The sequence below is a fragment of the Octopus bimaculoides genome, chromosome 5 (assembly GCF_001194135.2).
Source record: "Octopus bimaculoides isolate UCB-OBI-ISO-001 chromosome 5, ASM119413v2, whole genome shotgun sequence".
NCBI classification, from domain to species: domain Eukaryota; kingdom Metazoa; phylum Mollusca; class Cephalopoda; order Octopoda; family Octopodidae; genus Octopus; species Octopus bimaculoides.
This window is the reverse complement of record NC_068985.1, coordinates 43,097,674-43,104,449: the sequence shown is the minus strand read 5'-3', so window position 1 is coordinate 43,104,449 and position 6,776 is coordinate 43,097,674. Positions and strand designations below refer to the sequence as shown.

The 6,776-nt window shown below is 35.8% G+C and overlaps 1 protein-coding gene across 1 annotated transcript in view; it reads left to right on the top strand.

Annotated features, from left to right (window-relative positions):
* Positions 1 to 737: 737 nt before the first annotated feature.
* Positions 738 to 6,776, top strand: part of LOC128247920 (zinc finger protein 26-like) — a 25,662-nt gene continuing 19,623 nt past the window's right edge. The window contains exon 1 of the mRNA XM_052968364.1: positions 738 to 902. The gene's annotated coding sequence lies outside the window, so the exon portion shown is untranslated. The remainder of the gene's footprint in view (positions 903 to 6,776) is intronic.

Sequence of the window (6,776 nt, the reverse complement as noted above, 5' to 3'; positions counted from 1 at the left end):
TGTGTGTGTGTGTGTGTGTGTGTGTGTGTGTGTATGTATGTATGTATGTATATCTCGCTGGCGACCTATCTGTGTACAGATATTTATCATTCATTCATTAAACATTACTCAGCTTGATAATGAAAAATATCTGGGAAACACACGCACACGCGCACACAGAAGATTCCCAGATGTTAAATCTTGCAGGACTGCTAAATGAATTGAGTAACGTCACATTAAGAATCCTTTTAACAAAAACAACGAAACGCTTGCAGCACATTTGACTCCCTTGTCGTCAGCTCGACCGTTTCGCTCGTCTCTATGCATACAAGATAAGGCATAAACTCCCCGCAATCTTATTTCTCCTTATAAATTCTGAGGCTTGGTAAGAAGTAACACAATAAATTAATGTGAAAGCAAAAACAACAAATATAAGTGGTTTATAATGATTGCTGAAAGTTTCTGTTTATATATATATTCCTTTTCTTAGCTGCCTGCTACTGTCCGGCAATATAGAAGAAGCGCAAAAGTGCGAAGCTAAAAACGATTCATTCATTAAGAGTGAGGTGGTCGGTGGCGGCAGGTTGTTTCTTTCATAGGAACCGCATTCTCTCTTTTTCTCCTTTCTTCCTCGCGCTTTCCCTCTCTTTCGTTTCCCTTCTCCTCCTACTCCTCACTCTTTCGTTATGCTCCTCTTTCTCCCGCCTATCAATTTCCTCCCCTCCATCCCGTTGCACCCCATACCGGAGCCGCGGCCGTGGCTGCTGCCGGCGGCTACGGAAATTGCCGAGGGATTGCGGTCGGATAATCGAATGGCATTAACAGGTACACTTTTTCGGTGGTCACCGTGAATGGTAGTTGGATGTCCACTCGCAGTACCAGATCTCGGCCTGCCTTATTCCCTAAAGAATTCATCAATTGAGGTAAGATGCAGCCACCATGTGGTAGAATTAAGTAAACTTTGAACACAGATAAACATTGTTAGTTTTGACAGCTTTTCTTTTTCCTTCTCGATCTCATCCAACCGTTACCTCCTTTATTATCATTATTATTATTGTTGTTGTTATTGTCTATAAGGTAAGCCTTAGTAAGAGAGTGGGCAATGTATGGTCTCACTGTTATGTTAGTGGTTATAAAATGGGTAATCCATTTAGTGTGCGTTCTAATTCTAAAACAGATCCCCCACTTACTGGCCACCTTGTAGTTAATTGCTCCCCCTCCGCCCCCACTGTGTGCGTGTGTCCGTCGAGTGATTCATCTCTAATCTTCGTAGCACTAGAAGCGTGTGTATGTGTATATAAATGTCTGTACGCGCGCTTTCCTGATTATTACTGGTTTTTGTGTATGTATGCACACATATATACACAATCATATACATATACATAATTATATGTATTGAGTTTATATATTCAGCATAGCCAATTCGACTCTTCCTTCCCTAGCTCCCCAGCCGAAATGAAATCATTCATCCTCGACAAACAAACAAACAAACAAGCATGTGCTGTAGATTTTTCTCATTATTTTTTTTCTCTCCCGTCAGCTTCGATTGCTAGCAGGATCTTCGCTGTTTATTATTTTCCACTTTCCTCTGCAATAACACATCGAAATCAAGTAATCATCAATTTATAAATCTCTCTCGACCTTTTCTTCCTACCTATCGCTATCTTCTCCCTTCTCTCTTTCTTTCTCTCCCTTTCTCTCTCTGTCCTGAAATGACCCGCATTGCTGGAATGCCGGTTTTCCAAAACGAAAGACAGCCAGCACACAGCAGGGAGAGAGGAGAAATTAGAGAGGGTGAGAGCGAGAGAGAAATAGAGTAGGAATGACTAATGGTAATATTATAAAGTAAGGTCTGAAAACAGGATGAATATTGTCAATAATGGTTACATTGTGGTGCTCTTTGACTCGAAAATCTCTTCACAGTAATGTTATATGTTTAATGTAGACACTTTCCCCTCTGGGATGCAAACATCATTATTATCTGATAAAATCTTCATCTTCCCTCGCCTCACAAACGAAATAGTTATATATAAGATTTTATCAATGTTTTTTTTTTAATCTCCTAATCTTCTTTTATCAAATTATTTTTCTAAATTATTTTATTTTTATTCGTGTGATTAAAATTTTTTTTATCCTATCGAGTCCAGAACATTTATTAACTTCTATAGTCTTGATGGTCAGTTTCTTAAATTAGAAGCTAAAATTCCACTCCTCAGCCGTCACTGGACATGCTACTCATTCGAATAATATTTAAATTCGTGTTATTACCAAATTCTTTATTGTTGTTGTTTTTCTGTTGCTTGAAAAGGCATGAACATCACAACCTAAAGTATTTCTTCATTAAAATTCATGCATATTTATATACGAACTTAATAATTAATTTTTGGTTGAATTAACGAAAACGAAAGCGCAGTGGAGCTCTGCTGTATTTAGTTTACTATTGTTGTTTAGCTCCAGGTCAGTCATGAATGAACAGAGACAACCCAGCTGTGACAATCTCGTCTTTTAAAGCTATTTTAGGACGACAATATCTCACGTTTTTTTGTTTTTTTTAAATAGTAAGGTGTGATTTGAGAAAGATTTGACTGATAGTTTTAGCGGATCAAACGACCATGTACATACAAGCTTCATTTTTTTTGGCTCCAGTTTGATTCATTTTTCTGGGTTCAGATTTCGCTGAGTTTGACTTTGCTTTCTAATTCTTCTGCTAGGGGTAAGTACATAAAATAGATATAAAGGAAATACTAGAATAGATCCAATCGATTATACACTATTTCTTTCAGAAATTCATGTCGCAAATTCTCCTCACCAAGGTTTCTTTGACAGGCACAGGGAAGGGATGTGAATGAGGTACGTGTGACGTTCATTCTTTCCTCAGACACATTAGCTGCGCAAGTGTAAAATTATTTCAACTTAGAATCGAACCTGTGTCGCAGACTCGCTTTTGTGTGTATTTATTTTTACTCCGCCGTTATTTCTGAAGAAAGCGGTGGTTCAAATCCTGTGAGAGTCGACTTTACTTTTCACTCATCCTGGGTTGATGAAATACCAGTGAATCTACTAGTGAGATTGTTTAAATCGACACATCCCGTAATTGTATTGCTTTTGTTTGTGTACAAAATTACTGTCAAGTTATGGTATTGCTTTCTCTTCTGACCAGTTTTGTTTATAAGTGGTAGCACAAGCATCATATACATATGTGGTTACATACATGTAGCTCTTGTGGTGTACATATGGTTATTTACATGTTCTGATGGCAGACATGGTTATTAACATGTGGTTTTGACGTACACATGGTTATTTTACATGGGTTTCAGACACATGATTATATTTACATGTAGTTCTAGTATATATGTGGTTATTTACATGCTTATGTTTGTTGGGTTAATTGTCAGTATTAAAAATTGCCATTCCGAATGTTCTTGTTTACTCAAACTACTGTGTACACACATGCACATATTCACACACATACGCACGCGCGTACTATTGTCGATATTATCTCCTATTCAATAAGAAATGTCAAAAACAGCAGACATATCCTGTTTCTAAGATTCCAAACCCAAATCTTAGGTGTCTTGCCTTTATCTTTCTTCAACATCCACAAACATTGTAATGCTGTCATTTTCAGATTCTGCTTGAGCTAGAGTTTCTAATGTACCAGTTGGTCAAATCTTGATGCTTTTTAGATAGTTCTTTTGATGAAGTCACTGATCTTGCACTATTATGAAATAAGCTTAATTTTTTAGAACCTGGTTAAGTTTTTTTTTTATAGTACTTATATTTATTGCCTCCAATGGCTTCACCTTGCATTACTTCCCTAGCATCTTTGCTGAAATTTCCACCTTTATTTTACATCCACTTTCCATTCTGGATCAGTCATCACAGTCCAGATCAGTTCTTGTTAAAAGTTACCACTTTCTCAAACAGGCTACAGACCAGGTCTCATTTGTATGTCCAATTTTGGCATGATTTCTATGGCTGGATGCCTATCCTCACACTGACCACTTTACTGAGCATATTAGGTGTTTTTATTGTGGTACAAGTACTACTTTGCAAGACTAAAGAATCTTCACTACCTTCCAACCACCTTATAGAGTGTACTTAGTTGCTAGATAAACACATTTTTGTGCAAATATTATTTAGACAAATATTTTCTTAGAATAGATAAATTGATAATAATATCATGAAATATTCAAAGCAATATTGTGCATTATTAATGATAATAATTGCTGGCCTGGGGTGTTTTTTCAGTCTGTCTCTATGTAAATGTATTTTCATACAGATATTGTTTAGACAAATTGATGATCATTTATGTAAAAATAGATAAATAGGCACAGGCATCATGGTTGTGTGGTTAAGAAGTTTGTTTGCCAGCCATATGGTTTCAGATTAAGTCCTACTGCCTGACAACTTAGCCCCAGGGCAACTATATACAAATTTTGTTTCAGTCTCCATCTACTGAAGCTTTGTGAGTGGATTTGGTAGGTAGAAACCCAAAAGAAACCCCATTGTATGTATATATATATATATATATATATATATATATGTGTGTTTGTGTGTGACAGAGAAAGTATTTTTGTTTATTTGTTGTGATGTAGTGTGATTTTTGTAAATGAATGTCATTCATTTCCAGTATGTCTCTGGTCACGAAGAAATATTACCTTGCTTGGAAACAAAAGTTGGCAAGAAGAAGAGCATCTGGCCATAGAAAATCTGCCTTAATAAACTCTATCTGACCCATGAAAGCATGGAGAAGTGGACATTAAAACGATGATGATTTTGATGTATGTGTGTTGTTTTCATATGTTTTTGAGCTCTAATTGTAAACAAACGTCATTTTCAATCAAGTGGTGTCATTGTTTGTAATTCTCTGTCAAAGTATGTCTTACCGTTGTGCTGTTCATGTTGAAACAATTAAGGGAAATATATTACCTTGCTTGAAAACAAGTGAGAATTGGCCACGAAAAGAGCATCCATCCAAATAAAATCTGCCTCATTGAATTTTGTCTGACTCCTGCAAGTGTGGAAAAAGTGTCTGTTAAAATCATGATAATGAAATGAACATTTCCTTGAAAATGGCAAAATATTTCATATCTTTTTATATAATTATATTTTAATCTTCTGCCATGTAAATTCTGTAAAGTTACACTGGTGATTATCATATAAGTTTTAAAATTGTAGATATATTTTTGTTTGCATGATGGTGTTTTATATGTTTGCATTTGGATATATGATTTAACAAAGTGGATGTAAAGAAATGTATTCACACGACGCACATTGACTACTACTATGCAAGGCCCCCAAACACTCTCTACTGTTTCATGAGATGCCTTAATCTTTATAAAAGTTCATTGAGTCCATCTTAACATTCTACAACATGGTGACACTCACTTAAACTATCAGATGATAACAAGACGAGGAGCAGCACTACAACTCCTCCCACACACGTATATCATATGCTTTTTTCTGTTTCCATTATACACTGCCTAAAGTGCCATGCAATGGGACTGAAACCAAACCATGTGATTAGCAAGCAAACTTCATCACCCAATCATTCTTGCATCTATGTTAGAAATTACTATTTGTTGTTGTTAGCACTTTGGGGCAAGTGGTAAGCTAGCATCACAATACATACAGTTTCAGCTCCACTTTCATGGGTCAAACCCATGCAAGCATGGAAAAGTGGGTGTTAAATGATAATGATATACACACACACATATGCATGTATACATAGATATACATATATATACGTATATGTATATATGTCTGTATATGTATATATGTGTATATGCATATATATGTGTATATGTATATATATGTATATATACATGTGTATATGTATATATATGTATATATACATGTATATATGTGTATATGTATATATACATGTATAGATGTGTATATCATCATCATTTAACGTCTGCCTTCCATGCTAGCATGGGTTGGACGAAAATCGTGGTATATATATATATATATATATATATATATATATATATATATAGGCGCAGGAGGGGCTGTGTGGTAAGTAGCTTGCTTACCAACCACATAGTTCTGGGTTCAGTCCCACTGTGTGACACCTTGGGCAAGTGTCTTCTATTATAGCCTCAGGCCAACCAAAGCCTTGTGAGTAGATTTGGTAGATGGAAACTGAAAAAAGCCCATTGTGTATATATATGTGTGTGTGTTTGCGTATGTCGCCCCAACATTGCTAGACAACCGATGCTGGTGTGTTTACAACTGCGTCTCTTAGCGGTTTGGCAAGAAAGGCCAATAGAATAAGTACTAGGCCTACAATGAATAAGTCCTGGGGGCGATTTACTCAACTAAAGGTGCTGCTCCAGCATGGCCGGAGTCAAATAACTGAAACAAAGAAAAGGATAATACACACACACACATATATATATATATATATTTATATATAAATAATATATGAATAAATGCATATATACGTACATATATGTACATACCTGCATATACATGTATATATACAGGCAATCAAAAAAACCTAAGCAAAATGAGAAACGAGATCATAAAAAACAACGACATAGAAAATGAACTTTTTTCGAACAATGAAAGAAACAGAGAAATGAGACAGGCAACATAAAGAACATTCCCTTCGTAAGTTGTCCCGTGTTTCATCTACTCCGCGTTTCAATATATATCACTATATATATATATCATCATCGTTTAACGTCCTTTTTTGAAGTTTAGATTTCTGGATTTAACTCCGATCCATTTCCCTTCCTGTAATTTAAACTTTTAGTATAGCGTTCATAGCCTCTCTCCCTTAATAGATC